Here is a 26,266-nt window from a genome sequence, read left to right as displayed (position 1 = left end):
TTTGTCTCTTTTGTTAGACTAAAGGTTCTCATAGCACGAAATATGTCACCTTGACCCGCAAGCCCGTGTACAGCACCCAGTATATCACATCTGTAAATGTATGCCGAATAAATGAACACCACCAATCAATTTATAACCAACCCTCAGTAGCATGAATCCTATGTTATGACTCTGGGTCTCTTCCTAGCAGTGTGCTGGTAAATCATCTATGCTCTCCAACATCTGGACAGATCTCAGACATACTTTGGAGCTGAAGAAGTGAGCTGAAATATGATATTCATTCCGTTTTAAAGTTCTATAATAGTCAAAACTAATCTTTTGTGACAGAAGTCAGGATAGCACTAATGGGAGTCAGGTAGCGGTGAGGGTCTTATCAGGGAAGAGGCACAGAGAACTTTACAGAGCACAGAAATGTTCCTCTATGTTGATCTGAGGGTGGTGGTCACACAAGTATCTATCTACACATGGAAGAGCCCACAGAGCAGTATACTTGAGATCAGTAGACTTCACCGGAATGCATGTTGTATTTCCAAGGCTCAACTTCAAAAATCCCTCACTGTATCACCCCTCACCCTCCCCAAAAAAGTAGGTGCTCAATAAACAGGTGTGAGTGAATGCCTAAATACCTTCTGAATAACCACCACCAGCTGCTTTCATGGAAGAAAAATTAAGCCGAGCATAACTCAATCAAACACTTGGGTTGCAGCTAGGCTATAGGGAATATCATCATTCCCTCACAAAGGAAAGAAAGTCGCTTGTACTCACAGCTGCTGTTGGCCTGCAGGTGCTGGGTGGTCAGCATTTTCCCTTTTTACAACTGGCTGGAGCTCTTGGCTCTTCTCTTCTCTTCTCCTCTCTCACTCTCTTTTCTCTGCGCTCTCTGCTCTGTCCTCTCCTGCCTCCTCTCGTCTGCTCTCTTCTCTCCTGCTCACTCTCTCTTCTCTCTGCTCTCTCTCTTCTCGCTAGCTCCTCTCCTCTCTGTCTCTCTCTTATACTCTCTTTCTCTCTCTTTTGTCCTCTTCACCCCTTCCCTCTGGTCTGCTGGGTTTTCCCCAATAAGCCCTTTCCCTTAAAAAAAAAAAAAAAAAAAAAAAAAAAAAACTGGCTGGAAACCTACAGGTATCCAGCCCTACTGCTGAGGCATAGAATCCCAATGGCATTTCAAGAACTCAGAGGCAGGGCCAGCGCTGTGGTGCAGCGGGTTAAAGCCCTGGCCTGAAGCGCAGGCATCTCATATGGGCGTCAGTTCTAGTCCTGACTGCTCCTCTTCCAATCCAGAAGAAGGCCCAAGTCCTTGAGCCCCTGCACCCATGTGGGAAACCTGGAAGAAGCTCCTGGCTCCTGATTGGAATAGCTACAGCCATTGCAGCCATTTGGGGAGTGAACCAGCAGATGGAAGACCTCTCTCCGTGTCTCTACCTTTCTCTGTAACTCTTTCAAATAAATAAAATAAATCTTTTAAAAAAATTGAACCCAGAGGCAAAAATGGAATATTACAACTGGATGCTCTACTACATTAAAAACCAAAACAAGGGGTGAGTGCTGTGGCACAGCGGGTTAACACCCTGGCCTGAAGCGCCAACGCCCTAGCCTGAAGCACTGGCATCCCATATGGACACCGGTTCAAGACCTGGCTTCTCCACTTCCAATCCAGCTCTCTGCTATGGCCTGGGAAAGCAGTAGAAGATGGCCCAAGTCCTTGGGCCCTGCACCCACGTGGGAGACCCGGAAGAAGCTCCTGGCTTTGGATGGGTGCAGCTCTAGCCGTTGCAGCCAACTGGGGACTGAACCAGCAGATGGAAGACCTCTCTCTTTCTCTCTGCCTCTCCTCTCTCTGAGTAACTCTTTCAAATAAATAAATAAATCTTAAAAAAAAAAAAAAAAGACACACTGGTGATAATATCAGAAAAAAGCCCCTATCCATCTTTCTAGCAATTCTCACTTAATTTTTCTATGCCCGTCTATCTGCCAGCAAAGTATTCATCCTTCGCAATCAACTCTGACATCAGCTCTTGAGAAGCTCTTCCTAACCTCCTCTAAGTTCCTTTTACTGTACTATTTTGTTTTCCTGCCATTTAAATATTGGCCATATCTATTTCCCCTGTGATCACATTTGCCACCCTGCACCAAGTACATGTAAGACTCTTATGAAGCATGCAAATGCCTGCTGAACTGACCTGAAACATGACTACCACTGGATAAGCACCTCCATTTAAATGTCCTACTCTAGAGTCCCAAAATAAGGCACAGTCCCAGATAAGGCACAGTCTGTACTCATGAAGAGGGAGTGAGTAAAACTATAAATATTCTCTAGGGCAATGTTATTTACAGTATTGTGGTCACCAGTCTCTAAGAGTGAACTTCAGGATTGCAATCTGAAGACTAAATGACTTCACTGGCATCTGCCAGGTAGGCCCCACTCCGAAGAAAGGCTCGGTGCAGCCGACATGGTTCCAGAAGCAGTGATTCACTCACCGCAAGGCAGGGTTTCCAATGCCTGCATTTACAAACATATAGAACGGAGACCATGCCACCCTGTACACTTTATCTGCCTTGTGTCTCAGCTCCTTAGCGCCCCCTCAGTACAATGGGGGTAATAACAGAAACTACAACCTCACAAATTGTTAAGGGATTAAAAGGGGTGATAAATATTAAATGCTTAGAGCCTGGCTGAGCCACTCAATAAATGTTTTCTCTAAGTATTTTTGCTGCCCTGGGATGGGATACGGATTCCTGGGTTTTATTTGGTCCTATCATATTCCTGCCCTCCCTGGTGCCATAGCTACTCTCTCTGGTCTCTCTACCACTGGCTGCCTTGCCTGCTCAGTTTACTCCCCCTAGCTATACACGGCCTCACCCTGTCCACAAATGCATCCCAACAAAGCAAAATCACACCTCACCTCCAGATGAAAACTTAGCAGGTTGCTAATTTCATTTTCTCAGTGTTCTGTCCCCCTTTTAGTCAACAGATTAATAACAGCAAATTGATCAAATACATAGGTCTCCACAGACACTCTCAAATATCCTTCTGAGTAAATCCAGTTAATTAATAAGAATTTCAAAAATTTCAGGCTCTACTTGAGATATGTTTTCCCCTCCTCCATCCCTTCCTCTCTCTTTCTTTCAAGGAGGGGTGAAGGATGCTGGCATCACAAACCACAGGACAAAAGTACCCATCTTCCATTCCTGGGAGGCAAGCCCAGTTTTATTCGTGGGCTTAAAAATTTCCCTGCATGAGCTCCCTAGCGATGATCTCACCTAGAAGGGGTACAACTGCCAGTTTGCTCACGTTTAAGGATGTTTACTGAAACACACACAGCCCAAGTACTGCAGTGAGGATGGTTGCTCAAGGTAAGGACTGTGTTCCACCTCTCTTCTGCCTGTCCTGTGCATGGTCTCTGGACCAGCTATACCTCTGCACTACTTTTTGCACTGACACAAATCAGTGGGTCACACCAGCATTTCTTTATAGACTAAAAAAAAAAAAAAGGAATAAAACAGGTGAGTTTCACGGTATACAATTTATATTCCAACAAAACTATTTTTAAAAGACTAGAGAACAGAAAATAGAGTGCATCACAAGTAGTAAGAATACTGAGTATTAACCTTTGAATTAACTACATACACATATATATGCGTGTGCATACTGGGCACAATACACTGATTTTATTACTATGAGTTACAGCCACAAAACCAAGAAAGTCTAGTTTCAGCAGTCAGAAGCAAGCTAAGGGAGGGAAATTCTTTGTGGGAGGAGAGATAGGCTCTCTGGTGGACTTGTTTCTAGGTGTTAGGCTGCCTCCAGCTTAGGTTAAAATAGGCATTCTCAAAAGAACAATATCACCCCATGGGGGAAAGCATTGGTTCCTTGGGGAGAGAGGGCATAAAAATATCTCACTTGCTTATATATTAAGAAGATATCAGGGCTGGCGCTGTGGTGTAGCTGGTAAAACCATCACCTGCAATGCCAGCATCCCTTATGGGTGCCAGTTCAAGTGCTGGCTGTTCCACTTCCGATCCAGCTCTCTGCTATGTCCGGGGAAAGCAATAGAAAATGTTCCAAGTCCTGGAGACCTAGAAGAAGCTCCTGTTTCCTGGCATTGGATGGGCGCAGCTCCAGCTGTTGCAGCCATTTGGGGAGTGAACCAGCAAATGGAAGACGTCTCTCTCTGTCTCTCCCTCCCTCTGTCTATAGCTCTGCCTCTCAAATAAACATCTTAAAAAAAAAAAAAGATATACACACAGTATGTAAACGGAGTGTAAACAGATACACAGTATATCTGTGGCATTAAAATTTCATGGGTAGGAGGGAAACAATGCTTTAAAAAAATCTGAAAAGGCTCCTTTGGGAAATGATAATGAAGAAAAAAAAAGGTATGGGAAACACTGGGTTAAAAGAATTCACTTCATGAAGCCTAAGTTCCAAGAAACCCCATCTAGTAGGAAACAGCTTTGTCAGCAAAGCCCTGCCTCTGGGTCACCTACTTCCCTTCAAGCATGCACACAGGAGGGGAACAGGTCAGGGAGTGCAGAGACTGGTAATGGCCATGATCCCAATGTTCCCTGATCCCTGGTCTAAAGCCATCTCGCTCTCACACACTCCTAGTAACTCCACCAGTGCTGTGGTTCACATGAAAAGATGCTGAGTTCAGTTCTGCACATGGGATAGGCGAATAGGGCTGTTTTAGACCAGGGTATAGCTGGAAATGAAGGTTTGGATTACAAGACACAGTAGGGATAGAAAAGCAGATTCTAGAGTCAAGAGTTGAAACAAGAATAGACTGTCCAGGAAGGAGTATAATGGTAGAAGTGTACAAGAGCCTGGGGACACAAGCTTGAGGAATATTTACAGGGGGATAAAAGGGTCCTTAATAGCTTTTCTTTTAAATTAAAACTGCAAGAACTATATAAAAACAGATTATGATCATCAGTGGGCCTCAAGAAGTAGCAAGGATGGGCGCTTGGCACAGTGATTAAGTTGCCACTTGGGACGCCTGCATTCCATCTTGGAATGCCTGGTTCAAGTCTTGCCTCTGCTTCTGATTCAGCTTTCTGCAAATGTGCATGCTGGGAGGCAGGCAGAGGCCACAGCTCAAGTACTTGGGCTCTGCCACCCATGTGGGAGACCCAGAGTGAGTTTTGGGATCCTGGTTTTGGTCTGGCACAGCCCTGACTGCTGCAGGCTTTGGGGGAATGAATCAGAGAATGGAAATCCTCTGTCTCCCTTTCAAATAAAATTGAAATAAACAATTCTATTTTTTTTTTTTTTTTTGACAGGCAGAGTTAGACAGTGAGAGCGAGAGACACAGAGGAAGGTCTTCCTTTTTCCTTTGGTTCACCCCCCAAGTGGCCGCTACGGCCAGCGCGTTGTGGCCAGTGCACTGCGCTGACCCGAAGCCAGGAGCCAGGTGCTTCCTCCTGGTCTCCCATGTGGGTGCAGGGCCCAAGGACCTGGGCCATCCTCCACTGCACTCCTGGGCCACAGCAGAGAGCTGGACTGGAAGAGGAGCAACTGGGACAGAATCTGGCGCCCTGACCGGGACTAGAACCTGGGGTGCCAGCACTGCAGGCAGAGGATTAGCCTATTGAGCTGCGGTGCTGGCCTAACAATACTATTTTTTAAGTAGCAGAATATTCTTAACTCTTAATGTTTCAGGTGACTTAATAGTCAGCCGTGGAGGCCTGCACTGTGGCGGAATGGGTGAAGCCACCACCTGTGACCCCAGCACCTCACATGAGCACTGGTTCAAGTCCCAACTTCTCCACTTCTGAGCCAGCTCTCTGCTAAGGTGCCTGGGAAAGCAGCGGAAGATGGCCTAAGTGCTTAGGTCCCTGCTACCCATGTGGGAGACCCAGAATTGCCTGGCTTTGGCCTGGCCTAGCATGAGCCTTTGTCGCCATCTGGGAAATGAACAAGAGATGGAAGACCTTGCCCTATCTCTGTGTCTCTCCCTCTCTCTCTGTAACTAATTTTCAAATAAATAAATAAATAAGTCTTAAAAAAAAAGCTATGAAAACCTTTTCCCAAAGTCTCATTAACACCATCACACTTTCTTAATTAAGCATAGAATGTGACCTAAATGGCTTTAACCCTAAATGGAAAATAGCTCTTCAAGGACAAAGCCTCCCCCAACCCCAGGAAGATGTGATCAAACAGCTCCGCACTGGACCCTAGGGTCCACTTCAGAACTTTGCCCTCTGTCTTCTTCGAAGGCCAACTTCCAGCCTGTGGTGGGGAGCTCAAAAGTTGACAAGCAAGGAAGAAGGATGCAGAAGTTGGGCCACGCCGTTCTCTTAAGGAGTTTGCATTTCCATTTTTCTGAAATCCCATGACTACCAGATCAAACTAATGAATAGTGAAAGGTAAGGACACTTGACAACTTAATACAGTGCATGATCCAGTCATGATAAATCACATCTGGAAGCATTTAAACACAGACTGCATATTGGTTCTATGTCAAGTTTCCTTAGTTGACATACTGCAGACATACAGGGGAATGGCTTTTTCCTTAGGACAAATATGCACAAGGAAGGAATGTAACAAAACCTGCAGGTAACTTTCAAATGGCATAGCCAAAAAAGCCCTCATACAGAGAGGCAGAAAAGTCACAGAGCAAAGCTGGCTCTCCTAGTAATGTAAATCTAGGTAAAGGGGAGTTGTGTGTCTACAGTACTATTCTCCTTTTTTACAGGTTTGACTTTTTTCAAGATAACAGAATGGGAGAATATAAATGTCTTTAAGTATTAAAAATGTTTAGGGGCCAGCACTGTGGCGTAGTGGGTAAAGCCGCCGCCTGCAGTGCCAGCATCCCATATGGGCACTGGTTCAAGTCCCGGCTTCTCCACTTCCAATCTGGCTCTCTACTATGGTCTGGGAAAGCAGTAGAAGATGGCCCAAGTCCTTGGGCCCCTGCACCCACGTGGGAGGCCTGGAAGAGGCCCCTGGCTCCTGGCTTTGGATTGGCACAGCTCCAGCTCTTGTGGCCAATTGGGGAGTGAACCAGTGGATGGAAGACCTCTCTCTCTCTCTCTCTCTCTCTCACTCTCACTCTCCTCTCTCTGTGTGTAACTCTGACTTTCAAGTAAATAAATTAAAAAAAAAAGTTTTTAAATTCTGTATGTTCTAACTCTCTTCTATTAGAAGAGAGAATGAAGAGTTGACTCAAAAATTCTTCATGGCATTTTAAGAAATACTATCCTCATTCACAAATAATAAATTTATTTGGCAAAGAGAAATTATTTATAGTGCACCAACCAAATGAGCCTCTATACCACACTGGTAAGTTCCTGAGTTACTGTTTGAATTAGTGGAATTTAGGTGTCATTTCTAAGATATACTTTCCATATGATATTGGATGCTGTATCTGAATTGTTTTTTAAAAAAGATTGATTAGCACTAGTGGGTTTTACACAAATGCCAAAAGTTAAAGGCAAAATTATTTGTGTTAATATCTAGGACAGTATGATAAACCAAATCAATGAGACATTTTTATTATTATTATTTTTTTTTGTTTATTTGAAAGGCAATGTGATGGAAAGAGAAATTCTCCACCTGCTGGTGCACTCCCCAAATGCCCGCAACAGAAAGGTCTGAGCCAGGCTGAAGTCACCAGCCAGGAATCCATGCTGGTCTCCCACATAGGTGGCAGGGGCCCTGATCTGCTGCTTCCCCTGGTGTGCATCAGCAAAGGTCGGATCAGAAGCGTGGGGCAGCCAGGACTTGAACTGGCACTATGATACGGGGTGATGGTGCAGCAAACCGAGGCTCAACCTGCTTCACCACAATGCTGGTCCTGAGACAGTATCTTAACTCATGAATTTTAACTTTAACTAGAACTATAAGAAAGTAAAAATGAACAAAAAGTTTCATCATGAGCCACTCTCATCCCTAAAGGAAATACTTTTAATACAAAAAAGAAAGAAGGAAATGAAATACAAATGTCCAAATGGGTACATGAACATAGGAAAACTGATTTTAACTATGGGAAATATTTACTGAGAACCTACTATGTACAAATCTCTGAGGAATTCAAAGCACAATGAATGAATGGCGGGGGGGGGCTACAATTTTGCTGAAGACGTTAATCATACAGAAAAATTTTAAGAAAATTAGCTCTATCTCCCCTTGTGCTGGCTTCCAAGACTTGGTTTACAGATTTATCTCCTGGTCAGGGCACTCCAGTAGTCTCCTAATCATTATTCTATTGCAAGGACCCTCTAAACCAGTGGTTCTCACACCTGGGTACAAACTGGAATCACCTGAGAAGTTATCAAACCCAATGCCTGGTCTGTCCTCCAGAGAATCTGAGTTTATTGTACTTTGCCGTTGGTTCACCCTCCAATGGCCGCCGCGGCCGGCGCGCTGCAGCCGGCGCACCGCGCTGATCCGATGGCAGGAGCCAGGAGCCAGGTGCTTTTCCTGGTCTCCCATGGGGTGCAGGGCCCAAGCACCTGGGCCATCCTCCACTGCACTCCCTGGCCACAGCAGAGGGCTGGCCTGGAAGAGGGGCAACCGGGACAGAATCCGGCGCCCCGACCGGGACTAGAACCCGGTGTGCCGGCGCCGCTAGGCGGAGGATTAGCCTAGTGAGCCGCGGCGCCGGCCAGTTCCTTCCTTTCAAAAGCCTAAACCAATTCCACTGAGTTGATAGCTGCTTCCTCTTATGTTCTAACAAAACTCTGCACATAGTTCTAATTGACATCTGTCATGATGTTTGTAGTGTAGGTTGAGCATCTATAATCTGAAAATCCAAATTCCAAAATATTCCAAAATCTGAAAATTTTGAGGACCAATATTATGCTTGGATTTTGAAGCATTCTGCATTTCAAATTTTTGGATTCAGTATCTATCCTCAACCATTAAAGTCTATGCAAATATTCCAAAATCTGAAAAACTTCAAAATATGATGCCCTTCTGGTCCCAAGTATTTTGGATAAGGGATATTTAATCTGTAGCAGTTTGCCTTGCTGTATCTTCTAAGAGACCGTGCATTCCACAGGGGCAGAGACTACATGTATTTACCTTCAAGTTCCCAGTGCCCAAGGACAGCAAAACCACAATGACTATTTAATAACTATCTACTGAACAAATGAACATCATAAACTTGTGGAATAATGACTTACCAATAGGAGAAAAGTCAAGGACAGTTCTGAATGAAATGCCAACTTAGTTACATGGGCAAAATCTGACTCCACAAGTGCTGAAGGGACAGAGATTGCTCCAGGCAGATACACACAGGTCTTCAAAAAGTTCAAGAAAAATTACTTTTAAAGTACATATGCATTTCAAAATTCTTTTGCAACAAAATAAACTCATCTTTTAATTCAATTTTTCACAAAGGTCTAGAGTATCTTCATAGAAAATGAAGCTCCATGAAGACACGGGACTGGTCTGAATCTCAAAGGAAGGAAAATAAACAGGCCAAGAGAGGACAGACACACCAGCACAATCATGGCCACTACACTGGAAAAAGCCACTTAGCTCTGCCCTAGGTTCCTTCAAAAGATACTCTTCAAAACAAAACAAAAAAACTTTAGAAAGTTGTCATGGGGCTGGAGTTGTGGCGTAGCAGGTAAAGCCACTGCCGTAGAGCCAGCACCCCATATGGGTGCCAGTTTGAGTCCCGAATGCTCCACTTCTGATCTACCTCCCTGCTAATGTGCCTCGGAAAGCAGTGGAAGATGGCCCAAGTCATTGGGCCCCTGCACCCATGTGAAAGAACCAGAGGAAGCCACTGGCTTCTGCCTTTGGCTTGGCCCAGAGCTGACCACTGTGGTCATTTGGGGAGTGAACCAGCAAATGGAAGATTCTCTCTCTCTCTCTCTCTCTCTCTCTCTCTCTCTCTCTCTTCCTCTCCTTCTCTGTAACTCTCAATTTCAAATAAATAAATCTTTAAAAAAATAAAACCAGAAAGCTGTCATGTGTTTCTTAGCTGTATAAATCTGTCTTGTTATCCTATTTGATTTTTCTTCTTAGTTCTGTCACCACTTGAAACATTACAGTTCTGCACGTGCAACTACTCACTAGACAGAACATAAGCTCCCCGAGAGCAGGAACTCTGTCTTGTTCGCGGCACTCCAGGCTTGAACCTGTGCCCAGCACATAGCAGGTGCTTTGTTTATTATGAGCCTCTGATCCTACTCTTCCTTCCACCTACAGGCTTCCTCCCTACCTCTCTTAGTTTCCACATGTCCAAACCCTGCCTATCTTCCCAACGCCACTAAATGCCAGTCTGACTCAAAGCCTGTTCTGATTCTCCACTACTCCCTTTTCTGCACTCCCAAGCCCTTCACCTTTCTTAAGTCAAAAAATGCATAATAGAGCACAGTATTTATATGTAAGTGTTTATGAGTATCTTATCTCCTATCTACACTGTAAATTCTTTAAGGTCAAGCCCTGTGTCATTTCCCACGAGTACAGTACCTTGTAGAGTCTTGCTCCATAATCGCTGTTGAATAAAAAAAGTTAAATGTGATATTAAATCTTTAACACCTTAACATTAACAACAGAAGGATAGGTAATGGTTTCTCTTCACTCACTGGGTCCTGCATGACCTGACTCTTTACCATTATAATGTGTAACATGTATACCATGCTTACCATGTAGCAAGCATTGTTCCAAGACTTTCCATAAATTAACTCATTTAATCCTCTAAACAACTATATCAGACAGCTACTGTTATTAGGAAACTGAGGCACAGAGAAGATCACATAGCTAGTATGTGGCAGAGCTGGGACTCAAACCCATGTGGTCTGTCTACAGAATCCACGCCCTTAACCACTATGCCATAATGCCCTTCTGAGGCCAGGGCAGTCATCCTATTGGTAAAGCCTACTGTGGACCTCTGAGAAACTTAATTCCAAAATACTAGAGATGCAAGATTACCTAATTAAGGCAAGGAACTATCCTTATCATGTTAGGAAACATGGAATTAGGACCAAAAAGGAATGGTTTTTGCAGTAAAACACTGGGAAGGATAAATCTGGTAAGAGGCAGTCACTCCTGAACCCAAGTCTTAGAAACAATTTGTAAGAAGGGACAGATCAGGGAGACAGCATAAGCTTTGATGTGAAACTGTCGGGGCAGAGCCCATACTCTGTATGTAACAGTGGGCGCTGAGATAGAACAGCACGGAATGGTGGCAGACTGCACGGCTTAAGGATGCAGAGCTCAGAGTCAGACTGCCAGGGTTACCAGTGCTGTGATTATAGACAAGTAACTAACCCTTTTGTCTCAGTTTTCCCAACTGTAAAATGGACTATAACAGGCACTTATTCATGAGCATCCCTGGTAATAATTTACGTGTATTCATCAAGAGGGGCTTAGTTATGCTGCATTAACAAAAAGCTTCAGTTAAAGAAAAAAAAGCTGTGCTTTAAAGCCAAAGTTTACTTGTAAAGTAACCATCACATGTCCCTTCTGTACCTGCCTAGAAATGACACTCATCATTTCCACTCAAATTTCAATATCCAAAGCCACTCACATAACCGTGCCCAATTTCAAAGTAACAGAAGTGCAATCTCTTCATGTGTCCAGAAGAGAGAGAACTAGGACAGTGGTGAATAGTAATGTCTACCACACCATGAAAGCCCAGCACATGGTAAGCACTCAGTGACTGATAGCTATTACTGTTATCCTGACTACTGATGGGCCCAGGAAAAAACCTATTTCAACAAACCCAGGTCATAAAACTGGATGGCGAAACACACAGATGTGAAAAAAAAAAAAAAAAAAAAAAACTCATCGCATACCTTATTTGCAGTAAAACCAAAGTAAATTTACAAGTATTTCACCATGACATAAAGGAGGAACATGCCAAAAAGTTTTTAGTAAGTAAAAATTAGTAAACAAGAGTTTAACCAACAGTTCAAATAGTGTTTTAATGTGATAGGTGAGAGGACATGCTAAAACATTTCTAGTAAACCACACATGGTGAAAAAGAGTTACCAAACAGTACCATTCATCCTTATTCATTCAAGATGAGTAAAATTCCATTGCTTGTACCTTTACTCTTCCATTTTAAGTGACACTTAAAAAACTATGCAGCCCCTCACTGATTTACTCCTGATCTCAGGGAGCACCCTCCCCATCTTTTCCCAATCAGTTCTTTTTAATTTTTTTTTATTTATTTATTTTTTGACAGGCAGAGTGGACAGTGAGAGAGAGAGAGAGAAAGGTCTTCCTTTTGCCATTGGTTCACCCTCCAATGGCCGCCGCAGCCGGCACACCGTGCTGATCCGATGGCAGGAGCCAGGTGCTTATCCTGGTCTCCCATGGGGTGCAGGGCCCAAGCACTTGGGCCATCCTCCACTGCACTCCCTGGCCACAGCAGAGAGCTGGCCTGGAAGAGGGGCAACCGGGACAGAATCCGGCGCCCCGACCGGGACTAGAACCCGGTGTGCCGGCGCCTCAAGGTGGAGGATTAGCCTAGTGAGCGCTGGCCTCCTAATCAGTTCTTAAGGGAAATTCTCCTACATGTTTTAGGACCCTTGAGGGGTTAGGAAAGAAGCTCTATATATTAAAATGAGAACTAAATTCTAATCACAATTTCTGTGGCCTCACAAAATATTTACATGACTAGGACCTTGTCCCATCACCCATAAAATGATCAGACAACATGTCCTCCGAAGCACCTTCAAACGCTCCTCCTACAATCCTAAGAAGCCAGAAGGAGGCTTGGATTTAGGAGAATCTAGTCATGATGCTGACCTGTGTCAAGCCTGATGATGCTCTAACCTTAACTAGGAATAACTACCGCAACAACACTTACCACAGCAGCAACAAAGCTCAGTTCACGTGCAGTGCAAGAACACCCAGGAGGAACCTGTCCCACGAAACACCACCAATACAGGCAATGGCTAAGAGTGGACAGAGTATGATTATTACGTGTGAATAAGTAGACTGGCTTCTGAAATCAGTCTTAATAACAGCTCAACCAACATTCCAGGAAGCAGGGACTGAGATGGGTATCTTTTAAGCTCGGGAATCTAACAAACTGTAAGATCTCAATTCCAGCAGACTGGGCTTTCCAGAGAAGACCTCACAGCAATAATTCAAATGCATTCCCAGAGATGCTTTGGAGAAAGTCACACCAAAAGAACCTAAAGCAAAAAGAGTAAATGATCTGAATAATCATCTGACAAAAGACATACACACAGCCAATGAGTATATGACCAAATCTCAATATCACTAATCATCAGGAAATGCAATCAAAATCACAGTGAGATACCACCTCATCCCAATCAGAGTGGCTATAGTCAAAAAGACAAAAAGTAACAAATACAGTGAGGATGCAGAGAAAGAAGAACTCCTTTACAATAATGGAGGGAAAGTAGATTACTATAGTCAATATGGAGAATATAAGAAGGTTCCTCAAAAAACCAAAAATATGGCTGGCACTGTGGCACAGCAGGTTAAAGCCCTGGCCTGAAGTGCCAGCATCCCTATGGGCGCCAGTTCTGGTCCCGGCTGCTCCTCTTTCAGTCCAGCTCTCTGCTATGGCCTGGGTTTAGCAATAGAAGATGGCCCAGGTCCTTGGGCCCCTGTACCCATGTGGGAGACCCGGAAGAGACTCCTGGCTCCTGGCTTCGAATCAGCGTAGCTCCAGCCGTTGTGGCCATCTGGGGAGGGAACCAGTGGATGGAAGACCTCTCTCTCTCTGTCTCTACCTCTCCCTGTAACTGTCTTTCAAATAAATAAAATAAATCTTTAAGAAAAAAAAAAAAAAGAACTACCATAGGACCCAGCCATCCTACTGCTGGGTGTATAGCCAAAGGAAATGAAATGAACATATCAAAGAGATACCTGTACTCGCAGGTTTATTTCACATTATTCACAACAGCCAAGATATGGAATCCAAGAGTCCATCCTCAGATGACTGCATAAAGAAAATGCGGTATACATACACAATGGAAAGTTATTCAGCCATAAAGATGGAAATTCTGTCATTCGCACAAGCATGGATGGAACAGGAGATAACCATGTTAAATGAATAGTCAAGCACAGAAAGACAAACAGCATATGCTCTCACTTAGGCTAACAAAGTTGATCTCAGGGGCTATCACTACATCACAGCAGGTTAAGCAGCTGCCTGCATCCCATACTGGAGTTCAAGACCAGGTTGCTCTCCTTCTGATCCACCTTGTACTAAAGCAACCGAGAAGGCAGCATAGGATGGCCCAAGTCTTGGGCCCTAAATCCATGGGGGAGACCTGAGTGGTGTTTCAGCCTCCTGGCTTTGGCCTGGGCCAGGCTGCTGCAGCCATTTGGGCAGTGAACTAGTGGTTGGAAGTTTCTTTCCCTCTCCCTCCTCACCTCTCTCCATCTGTTTCTATTTCTGTCTCTTCTTTCACTCTGGCTTTCAAATAAATAATTCTAAAAAACAAAACAATACAAAAAAAAACCACTGTCTGCAGGAATGGGTGCTTTGTTTAGTGGTTAAGATACCACTTTGGACACTGGCATTCCACATTGGAGTACCTGGGTTCCAGGCCAAGCTCTGGCTCTTGACTGCAGGCAGCTTTCTGCTAATGTGCACCCTGGAAGGAAACAGGTAATGGCACAAGTAATCGAGTCCTGACACCCATGTGGGAGACCCAGATTGAAATCCTGGCTCCTGGGGCTGGCGCTGTGGCACTGTGGGTAAAGCCGCCACCTGCAGTGCCGGCATCCCATTTGGGCACGGTCCCGGATGCCTCACTTTCAATCCACTCTCTGCTATGGCCTGGGAAAGCAGTAGAAGATAGCCCAAATCCTTGGGCCCCTGCACCCTCGTGGGAGACCCATAAGTGGCTCCTGGCTCCAGATTGGTGCAGTCCTGCTGTTGCAGCCAACTGGGGAATGAATCAGCAGATGGAAGACCTTTCTCTCTCTGCCTTTCCTTCTGTGTGTAACTCTTTCAAATAAATAAATAAATCTTAAAAAATAAGAAAGGAAGGGAGGGAGGGAGGGAGGGAGGGAAAGAGAAAGAGAGAGAGGGCCAGCGCTGCGGCTCAATAGGTTAATCCTCCGCCTGCGGCGCCGGCACACCGGGTTCTAGTCCCGGTCGGGCCGCCGGATTCTGTCCCGGTTGCTTCTCTTCCTGTCCAGCTCTCTGCCTTGGCCCAGGAGGGCAGTAGAGGATGGCCCAAATTCTTGGGCCCTGCACCCGCATGGCAGACCAGGAAAAGCACCTGGCTCCTGCCTTCGGATCAGCGCGGTCCGCCAGCTGCAGCGTGCCGGCCGCAGCGGCCACTGGGGGGTGAACCAATGGAAAAAGGAAGACCTTTCTCTCTGTCTCTCTCTCTCACTGTCCACTCTGCCTGTCAAAAAAAAAAAAAAAAAAAAAAAAAAAAAAAAAAAAAAAAGAGAGAGAGAGAGACAGAGAGAGAGACAGGGGAGGGGAGGGGAGGGGGGAAAGAGAATTCCTGGCTCCTGGTTGAACATGGTTCAGCCACAGCTGTTAAAGGACATTTGGGAAATGAACCAGCAGATGCAAAGGGTGTGGGTGTGTATATATGTGTGTCTTTCAAATAAATACAAATTTTTTAAAAAGTAGTTTCAATAGAAGCAGAGAGTAGGATAGTGATCATTAGAGGCTATAAGGGGAGGGGAGACAGAAGGAGGCAGGATAAAAGGTATCAAAATACATTTTAAAGGGCCAGCACTGAAGTGCAGCAGGTTAAGCTGTGCACCCCATATGAGTGTGGGTTGCTGCTCCATTTCCAATCCAGCTCCCTGCTAATGCACCTAGGAAAGCAGCAGAAGGTGGCCCAAGTTCTTGTGCCCCCACCCCCCATGTGGGATACCAGATGGAGTTCTTGGCTCCTGGCTTCTTGCAGCCATTTGGGGAGTGAACTAGCAAATTTAAGAGTACTCTCTCTGTCACTCTGTCTTTGAAATAAATAAATAAATAAATCTTAAAAAAAATACAGTGAGGTAGGAGGAATAATTATTAGTACTCTACAATTCAGTAGGGTGACTACAGTTTACAACAATGAATTTTGGATTTTATAAAGAACTGGAAGAGAGGGTTCAAAAGTTTCCAACACAAAGAAATGTTAATTGTTTTGGAAATGCTAATATCGTGATGTGATCACGATATAATATATATAATATATAATATAAATATATATCACACTGTACTCCTTAAATATGTACAATTTTAAACATTTGATAAATTTTTCAAAACAAAAGCTACATGTTACAAAATTTTTGCCTCCAATGACTGAAACAAGTGTCATTTTTCAGCTAAACAGAAGCCCCTGACCAGACAACCTAGCACCACATCTTCCCTCTGCTCTGACAATGTGAAGACTCTACAACAGGATTCACAGGGAAACAGTGCTGATCCATAATGAAGACCAATGAAAGATAATACAGCATTAACTCACGGCATAAAAAGAGCAGATAGCACAGCATTACAAATTTTGCTGTGCTGGCAGTCTATCCACGTTCTCTTTGATTTAATTTTTTTTTTCCTTTGAGAGGTAGAGTTACAGACGGAGAGAGGTAGAGACCGAGAGAAAGGTCTTCCATCCACTGGTTCACTCCCCAAATGGCCAAAACGACCAGAGCTGGGCCAATCTGAAGCCAGGAGCCAAGAGCCTCTTCTGGATCTCCCACGCAGGTGCAGGGGCCCAAGAATTTGGGCCATCTCTCACTGCCTTCCCAGGACATAGCAGAGTGCTAGATCATAATAGGAACGGCCAAGAGACGAACTGGTACCCATATGGCATGCCAGCACTGTAGGCTGAGGCCCAGCCTGCTATGCCACAGTACCCCAATTCATGCTCTTAAATGAACCTTCCGGTTTTGGCCCTGTGGCATAGTAGGTTAATCTTCCACCTATGTTGCTGGCATCCCATATGGGCGCCGCTTCTAGTACTGGTTGCTCCTCTTCTGATCCAGCTCTCTGCCATGACCTAGGAAAGCAGAGGATGGCCCAAGTGCTTGGGCCCTAACACCCATGAGGGAAACCTGAAGGAGGCTCCTGGCTCCTGGCTTTGGATTGGCCCATTACAAGCTGTTGTGGCCATTTGGGGAGTGAACCAGCGGATAGAAGACCTCTCTCTTATTTTTTTTTAAGAAGGCTTTTTTTAATAAATACAAATTTCATAGGTACAGCTTTAGGAATATAGTGGTTCTTCCCCCCATACCCACCCTCCCACCCCAACCCCTGTCCCACATCCTACTCCCTCTCCCATCCCATTCTTCATTAAGATTTAAAATTATCTTTATATACAGAAGATCAACTCTATACTAAGTAAAGATTTCAACAGTTTGTACCCACACAGACACACAAAGTATAAAGTCCTGTTTGAAGACAAGATTTCCCATTAATTCTCATAGTACAACTCATTAAGGACAGAGATCCTACATGGGGAGCAAGTGCACAGTGACTCTTGTTGTTGATTTAACAATTGACACTATTATTTACGACATCAGTGATCACCCAAGGCTCTTGTCCTGAGCTGCCAAGGCTATGGAAGCCTTTTGAGTCCACAAACTCCATCAGTATTTAGAAAGGGCCATAAGCAAAGTGGAAGTTCTCTCCTCCCTTCAGAGAAAAGCACATCCTTCTCTGCTGCCCTTCTTACTACTGGGATCTCACGCACAGAGGGCCTTCATGTAGATCTTTTTTTTTTTTAAAGATTTATTTACTTGAAAGTCAGAGTTACAGAGAGAGAGAAGGAGAGGCGGAGAGAGAGAGAGGTCTTCCATCCACTGGTTCACTCCCCAGTTGGCCACAATGGCCAGAGCAGTGCCAATCCAAAGTCAGGAACCAGGAGCTTCTTCTGGGTCTCCCACGCGGGTTCAGGGGCCCAAGGACTTGGGCCATCTTCTACTGCTTTCCCAGGCAGAGTGCTAGATCGGAAGTGGAGCAGCCGGGACTCAAACCAGCGCCCAAATGGGATGCTGGCACTGCGGACAGCGGCTTTACCTGCTATGCCACAGTGCCAGCCCCAATGTAGAAATTTTTCTGCCACAGTGTCTTAGCTTTCAATGCCTGAAATGCTCTCATGGGCTTTTCATCCTGTCGCTCCCCCTCTTCGTGGAGGAACGACACAGGACCCTGCGCTGTTCTTTCGTCTGCTCGGCCCTCCCCGGGTTTGCTGCTGGTTCTTCCCGGGTTGGCTACTATCCCTTCCACCTCCGTGGAAGGGCAGTTCCCCCTGGCCACATTCCCCACTTCCGCAGGGGAGCGGCACACCGCCGGCCGGCTCTTCTCGGGGGCTGCACAGGTGTTCCTTCAGCTAGATGTTCCCCATAGATGTTCCTCGTGCATGCCGTCTCTCTCCTCCTTTATAGTCCTCCTCTGCCAATCCTAACTCGGCTGCCCACACGCCGAGTACGCTGCTCTCCTCCAATCAGGAGCAAGTCCTACAGTTTATTAGTTGAACTGGAGGCAGCTGTGCGGAAGCTGTTTACTTCTCTCCCAGCGCCATATTGTGGGAGAGCAGATGCATAGAATAAGTCTTAATTCCAGTAACTCAGTCCAGTCCGGATTGCTCCCCACACATCCAGATCTGAATGCCTTCAGGGCTGATTCTGAGGCCAGAGGGCTGTTTGGGCGTTTGTCATTCTATAAGTCTGCTGTGTGGCCTGCTTTCCATGTTGGATTGATCATTCTCTCCTTTTTCCCCCCCCCACAGGCATAGTTAGACAGTGAGAGAGAGAGACAGAAAGAAAGGTCTTCCTTTTTCCGTTGGTTCAACCCCCAAATGGCCGCCACGGCCGGCACACCGCGCTGATCTGAAGCCAGGACCCAGGTGCTTTCTTCTGGTCTCCCATGCGGGTGCAGGGCCCAAGGACCTGGGCCATCCTCCACTGCCCTCCCGGGCCACAGCAGAGAGCTGGACTGGAAGAGGAGCAACCGGGACAGAATCCGGCTCCCCAACCGGGACTAGAACCTGGGGTGCCGGCGCCACAGGTGGAGGATTAGCCAAATGAGCCGGGGCGCAGGCCTCCTTTTTAATTCTATCTATTGTCATTATCAAACACTTGAAGACCTTTCTCTCTGTCTCTCTCTCCACTGTCTATAGCTCTGTCAAATAAATAAATAAAAATCTTTAAAAAAAAAATTAAATTAAGGAACTTTCCAATTCTAATATTCTATGAGCTTATAAACCACATGGGGCACCTTTTACCATCTCTCATGCTTCAGGAGTCATTACTTACATAACTAACAATTTCCTGCTTAAAAATCTAGTCAGCATATTTAATAAAACTGCTATATGATTAGGTTTATTTTACTATGACTAGACAGTATTTTTAAAAGCTATAATTTGGGGCTGGCACTGTGGCTTAATGGGTAAAGCCGCCACCTGCAGTGCCGGCATCCCATATGGGTACCAGTTCACATCCCAGCTGCTCCACTTGGAATCCAGCTCCTTGCTATGGCCTGGAAAAGCAGTAGAAGATTGCCCAAGTCCTTGGGCTCCTGCACCCACATGGGAGACCAGGAAGAAGCTCCTGACTCCTGGCTTCGGACTGGCGCAGCTCCAGCTGTTGCGGTCATCTGGGGAGTGAACCAGCAGAAGGAAGACCTCTCTCTGCCTCTGCTTCTCTGTAACTCTGCCTTTCAAATAAATAAATGTATCTAAAAAAAAAAAAAAAAAAGATTCTCCTTATAAACTGAAAAACCACCCTCCAAGTCTGCTGATCCAAGTTAGCTGATAGACATGAAATACTTTATAGTAAAAAAAATCTCTATTAACTAATCTAAAGAAATGCAAACCTTTTCAACCAGCATTTTCTATTGAGAACTGGAGAACTATCATACTGCAATTAAAAGCTGCTGGTCTTAAATCTTTATAGGAAAGGAAAAAAAGAAACCATGTTGAAAACACCATGCACATTAGTCACAGGTATGGAGGGTCCTAAGACCTCATGGAACAGCTACCTCGTCTGCAAAGCCTTGCAGGACACAGCCAAGTTTATTTTCTGATCCCACTATTTTCTAACATTCAAATCAACTTATAGACAAAAATAAGTAGGTAAATATAAATAGATAATTACTGTCAAGTTTTTAATATATGACCTGCTTATTTTCATTTTAGGCTAAAGGACAGTTTTGTTCCAGATGAAGATAAAAACCTACTTTTGCCCCAAAGCAGGTTGGGGAAGCTAAGGGATCTAAAGCTGTGCTGTTCAAAATCACTGCCACTAGTCATGTGCAGCTATCTAGGTTAAAATAACTAATATTGGCCGACGCCATGGCTCACTTGGCTAATCCTCCGCCTGTAGCACCGGCACCCCGGGTTCTAGTCCCGGTTGGGGAGCCGGATTCTGTCCCGGTTGCTCCTCTTCCAGTCCAGCTCTCTGCTGTGGACTGGGAGGGCAGCAGAGTATCGCCCAACTGCTTGGGTCCCTGCTCCCGCATGGGAGACCGGGAGGAAGCATCCGGCTCCTGGCTTCGAATTGGCACAGCGCCGACGGTGATGGCCATTAGGGGAGTGAACCAACGGAAGGAAGACCTTTCTGTCTCTTTCTCACTGTCTATAACTCTCTCTGTCTCTCTCTCTCTCACTGTCTTAACTCTGCCTGTCAAAAAAATAAATATCAAATTAAAACTAATCACACTAGCCATGGTCATACCAGTAACATTTTAAGGGCTCAAAAGTCCTATGTGGCCAGTAGTTTCCATGTAGACACAATATATTTGCATCACAGCAGAAAGCTCTATCGCACGGTGTTGATCTAGAATAATGTTTCTCAAATTTCAACGTGCACAAAAATCATCAAGACAGCTTGGTAAGAAACAGATTCCCGGGCCCCACCCAGGGAGTCTACGTCAGGTCTAGAATGGGGCTCTAAAACTTGCATTTCTTTCTTTCTTTTTTTTGTTTTTTTGTTTGTTTTTTTTTTTTTTTTTTTTGACAGGCAGAGTGGACAGTGAGAGAGAGAGACAGAGAGAAAGGTCTTCCTTTGCCGTTGGTTCACCCTCCAATGGCTGCCGCGGCCGGCGTGCTGCGGCCGGCGCACCGCGCTGATCCGATGGCAGGAGCCAGGTACTTATCCTGGTCTCCCATGGGGTGCAGGGCCCAAGCACCTGGGCCATCCTCCACTGCACTCCCTGGCCACAGCAGAGAGCTGGCCTGGAAGAGGGGCAACCGGGACAGAATCCGGTGCCCCGACCGGGACTAGAACGCGGTGTGCCGGTGCCGCAAGGCGGAGGATTAGCCTAGTGAGCCACAGCGCCGGCCTAAAAACTTACATTTCTAACAAACTCCAAGGTAAGGCTAAGGTTGCCTTTTGTTTTGGGTGTGCTCTCCATGGTAAAAGAATCGTTTTAGTTTTTGTCCTTTCCCAATCCATCATAGAACAATACTTTTATAAAATACCAGAAAAATGAGTAGAAAAAATTAAATCAAGGACTACAATATAAACTAACATGTTTTATTATTGGATTCAACAGAAATGATTTTTAGAAGCATCCATATGCTTCTTTTCAAATCCTGAAGACCCCTGGTCATGAAGAGGTGGAGGTCCACAGATCTGTAAGAGTGTATGATCGCTTCTTGACCTTTTGGCTAAGATCAAGCATGTGAGTATATGGACTACTCTAGTAGACCAATCTTGTATTTTCACAACTATTTTCCTGTAGCTGGTCATTAACAATCTCTCCACATCCTCAGTCATTTCCTTAGAGTATGTTTATAACTCAAGACAAAAGGGTCATTCCATTATATAGACTGGCACTAAATCCCTTAAGGTGATACTGCACTGCATTTGCTTTTAGGACAATCTAATGGTGTTTTAATTTAAAATGTGATCCTGTTCTGTCATGTGATTAACAATGATGATAACTTAATTTTCATGCAAACCCATCGCTGAATTGAGATTGGGAACACTATAAGAATTGGTAAACCAAAATACATAATAAGCAATAATAAAGTTTTTGTGTTTAATTATTTATTATTGCTTTCAGAAAATAAAAATCTATGTTCTGGACCTGGCTGACCAGACGTAATCTTTCAAAGGATTGCCTAGACTACTGATAGTTTTTCTTGAACCCAAAGTAAACAGCCCAAGTACATTTCTTTACTCACGTGTACATAAAGAATGAACAAATCAAACATAATCCTCCTATGCCCTTTATCAAACTGCTAAAAGCTGGGGTAACTTCCCTAATCTACAAATCAAACCAAATAAACTGATTTTTCTACTACTCACCTTTTGGTCTGACCCAACAACTGGACTTCTATAAGAAAATCTCCATGATAACTTCAAGTTCAACCACTTCCTAGAGCTGTTCTTAGAATATTCTTGTTGCTCTAGAACTTTGTTTTTTCAATTTGCTTACCTTTTATTTAAATAGATCATAAAATAGAGCTCTGAGGCCCTTAACATGCTATCCTGTTTCTATACTAACACCTGGATTAATAGAACTTGATAATACATGCATGTCCTCTGTAAAATAATCTTGTATGTTCAACTAGACATGATTTTAAGAAAAATTCCCAATTAAAATTTGTCAAGAAAACTTTCAAGGCATTTCATAAAAGTCTGGAGAATAAAAAAGATGAAGGGGCCGGCGCCGCGGCTCACTAGGCTAATCCTCCGCCTTGCGGTGTCGGCACACCTGGTTCTAGTCCCGGTCGGGGCACCGGATTCTGTCCCGGTTGCCCCTCTTCCAGGCCAGCCCTCTGCTGTGGCCAGGGAGTGCAGTGGAGGATGGCCCAGGTGCTTGGGCCCTGCACCCCATTGGAGACCAGGAAAAGCACCTGGCTCCTGGCTCCTGCCATAGAATCAGCGCGGTGCACGGGCCGCAGCGCACCAGCCGCGGCAGCCATTGGAGGGTGAACCAAAGGCAAAGGAAGACCTTTCTCTCTGTCTCTCTCTCTCACTGTCCACTCTGCCTGTAAAAAAAAAAAAAAAAAAAAAAAAATGAAGGGATGCTTATTAATTGACCCTCTTCAATGTAAAAGAGAAAACTTTTTTCTTCCTAACATGTTGGACAGAGCACTAACAGAATGAACAAGAAGTAGTATTCAGGGTTTGGCGCTGTGGGATAGCAGGTAAAGCCGCTGCCTGAAGTGCCGGCATCTCATATGGTTGCCGATTCGAGTCCCAGCTGCTCCATTTCCGATCCAGCTCTCTGCTATAACCTGGAACAGCAGCAGAAGATGGCCCAAGTCCTTGGGTCCCTGCACCCGAGTGGGAGATCCAGAAGAAGCTCCTGGTTCCTGGCTTCAGATCAGCCCAGGTCCAGCCGCTGCGATGACCATCTGGGGAGTGAACCAGTGGATGGAGACCTTTCTGTCTGTAACTCTGCGTCTCAAATAAATAAATAAAATTTTCAAAAAAAAAAAAAAAAAAGCAGTATTCAAAGCAAGAAAATGTCAGGAACTTCTGCCACAGTCAACCTTCCAGGACCCTCTGCAAAAGCAGATGGCTGAAACCAAGACATCCAGGACCCTCTAAGATTATCTTGCAAATGCCCCATCTATCAGGTTACAAGGATAAAAGTACAGTTTCCCTATCACCATAGGAAAGGAAGAATTCTTGGGATGATCCCAGAGAATGCCACAAGGAGGCCAAGCACTTCCCCAAGCCCAGGCCAAATGAGCAAGGCTGAGACCATAAGACCTGCTAGGGGCAAAACAAAAGGCTCCAAAAAGTCAGTGTCCAGGCAAAGATTTTGCTCATACAAAGCAATTGTTTTGGGATGACCTAAACCAATGATCCTTAAGGTTTTTGGTTTTTTGTGGTTTTTCTGGCATGCAGGTAGAAAGGGAGGGCAGTAGAGAGCAGAAGGTATAGCAGGAGTCACAAAAAGCAATGGATTTGCTTTGTATAAAAATGCAAACACAAACAGAATTTTGCATACTACTTTGGAGAGTTCACAGACAAGCCAACAACTCCCTACAGGTCCATGAATTCTAAGATAAAAACCCTCAAACTCAGTAGGTACAAACCAAAGGTCAATGTTACCATAATAGTTAGACCTTCTTTTAAGTAGATGCCTGCCCTTTAAAATAAAGACAATCTTAGAATTAAAAAAAAGGAGACTCAAAACACAAAATTCCTTGTTCACAACAACAATGCAAGTATACCCAAAATATATTAAAACTTCAATTATTTGACAAAAAAACATATATTTTATCCATACAATTAGAGCAGTAAACACCCCCTACAAGAATCTCTTTATAAAAAATAGAAAAATAAGAATCTCCTTGTATGCATTTAGAAAATTCAAATGTATATCCACCACTTTCTATATTCACGTGGACTTGTGTCCTAAAGTTTTCTGAAATTCTACTTCCCACCAAAATGTACATAGTACCCCCCAAAAATGTACCATCTCCTTCCCAGTTTTCCTGAATTTTTCAAATACTATCTTAGTATACAGAATTCTTCTGAAATAGTCAGCAGACAAAAGCACTATAAAGTCTGTTAAAAAATCAGGTTTTTCCTTGATAAAAGTGTTAGCCTTTCCTTGGGATCATATGGGAAAAAATGATCGCCCATTCGAAAATAAAAATCTCGCTTCCTCGGAATAGGAGCTATTTAAGTTCTATCACAAACACCGTTACAGATTCTAAAGGTCCCAGAATAGAACAACATAAAGAGTAAATGTAGGAGGAGGCACAGAATCACTAGTAAAGACCATAAAAACCCACAAATACAGGTACTACAGGCAAAAACAAACATTTTCCTCTGGATTTAATGCACATAATTTAGTTCAGAAATGGGAACAAGGATGGATATTTTAAAATAACTCCATTTTACTACCTTCAGGACTTATAAGGAAGTAACAGAATTTCTCATGAGGGTATCAACGCCTCCACGACATGAGGTAAAGAAAAGAACATTCTGGCATGGAAAAAGTGACTGGTCCTCCCTCAGTACGTACCAGGCTGTACCTCAGCTCCCAAGTGCCCTGGAGGACCACTCCTACACTAGGGAGGCAAGAGTGCCCTCGCTGTGGCCCAACATCCATCTTCAGTGACAATTTTTGAAATGGAAAAGTAAAAACGACTCTTACGGAAGATATGCTAGTTAGCCTAGCACCATCCCATGAAAACATGACAGACGGCTCAAGCGTTTAAACACATCGTTAGAAAGTTGTTGGAGAAAAGAACATGTACTTTGGATCCAGGTAAACTGGGTTCAAACTCTGGCCTTCTGGCCTTGAGTAAGTTTCTTCATTTCTCTGAGCTGCAGTCCAGCCTCAGGAGGGAGCTATGAAACCAGGGCTAGTCGTTCCATCTCCGTAGCCCTACTACCTGGCTGACTGCTGGCCACACACTAGGCATTTAATCAAGGCAACGTGCTCCTTTTGCTCCCCTCGTAAGGATGGCCCATGCCACTGCAAATGAAAATGTTCTCAAGGGAACGGATATCTAAGCTTTAGCTATTATTCATGTATTTCAAAGAGTTTTCAAAGTAATAACCTGGTACAGGAGAACGCAGGCAGTCCCAAGGAATTTGCTACAGCTTTTCACTTAAATTGACCTATAGCCTTGTACAAGAGATGGAAGTATAATAGAACCAATAAATATTTATTAAAAACAAAACTATTTCAAGTCTCACTATGCTGGGGGAAGGAGGGGAGATAATACAGGGAGTGAGAGAACAGTGTCTCAGCTGATTTGTGTACTGTCACTGTCCTATGCCATTTTGCTATTGTAAAAGATGTATTTGCAAGTAGAGTTTTTCCATCTCAAAACCTGACCAAAGGGGTGGAAAAGATATGTGGTCCATATTTGACTCCATTTGGTGGTTATCAATACCAAGTCTTTCTGTGAAAACTGAACATCATAGGCTTACACTGGGAACCAAGCCGGAGGTTGGGAATGTGATGGTTTAACACAGAACACTTAACCACAAACTCTGCTCAGAGCAAAGCCACACTTCCAAGAAAACAAAAAATTTTCTTTGAAACTTTTACAAACCAAAGAGATCTGCAAGACACAGTAGCCCAAGGGCCTGTTATTTCTGCTAAGTTCCCTGCAATACTGTAGCAAAATCACAAATAAGATATGGTTTCTGAAGAGATACCATTCTGCTTTGGATTTTTTGTCTTTTGGTTTGCTTTTTTTTTTTTTTTTTTTGGTATTTGACTTACTTATAAGGATAAACCAATAAACACAAAAAAACGACCTGCTACAGGATTTCCAGAAATGCAGTGGGGTTAGTTGTGGTTCTCCCACTTCACTTCTAACTGGTCTTTCAACTTCTCGCCTGGTCTGTCTGAAGTCCGACTGTCTGTTGAGTTCACAGAACCTCAACTATACTAATAATAAATTTTAAAAATTACACGGGCTATTTAAACGCTGC

General features: G+C 44.3%; 1 protein-coding gene across 8 annotated transcripts in view; it reads right to left on the bottom strand.

Annotated features, from left to right (window-relative positions):
• Positions 1-26,266, bottom strand: part of CHD6 (chromodomain helicase DNA binding protein 6) — a 235,635-nt gene that overhangs the window by 207,135 nt on the left and 2,234 nt on the right. The window contains exon 2 of one of the 8 annotated variants that reach the window (XM_089307099.1): positions 12,771-12,858. The exons of the other annotated variants lie outside the window; for them this stretch is intronic. The gene's annotated coding sequence lies outside the window, so the exon portion shown is untranslated. The remainder of the gene's footprint in view (positions 1-12,770; positions 12,859-26,266) is intronic. 8 annotated transcript variants of the gene reach the window in all.

This window comes from Oryctolagus cuniculus, chromosome 11 (assembly GCF_051225735.1).
Source record: "Oryctolagus cuniculus isolate XC-2025 breed Fujian yellow rabbit chromosome 11, ASM5122573v1, whole genome shotgun sequence".
NCBI lineage: Eukaryota > Metazoa > Chordata > Mammalia > Lagomorpha > Leporidae > Oryctolagus > Oryctolagus cuniculus.
This window is presented reverse-complemented; position numbering and strand designations above follow the sequence as displayed.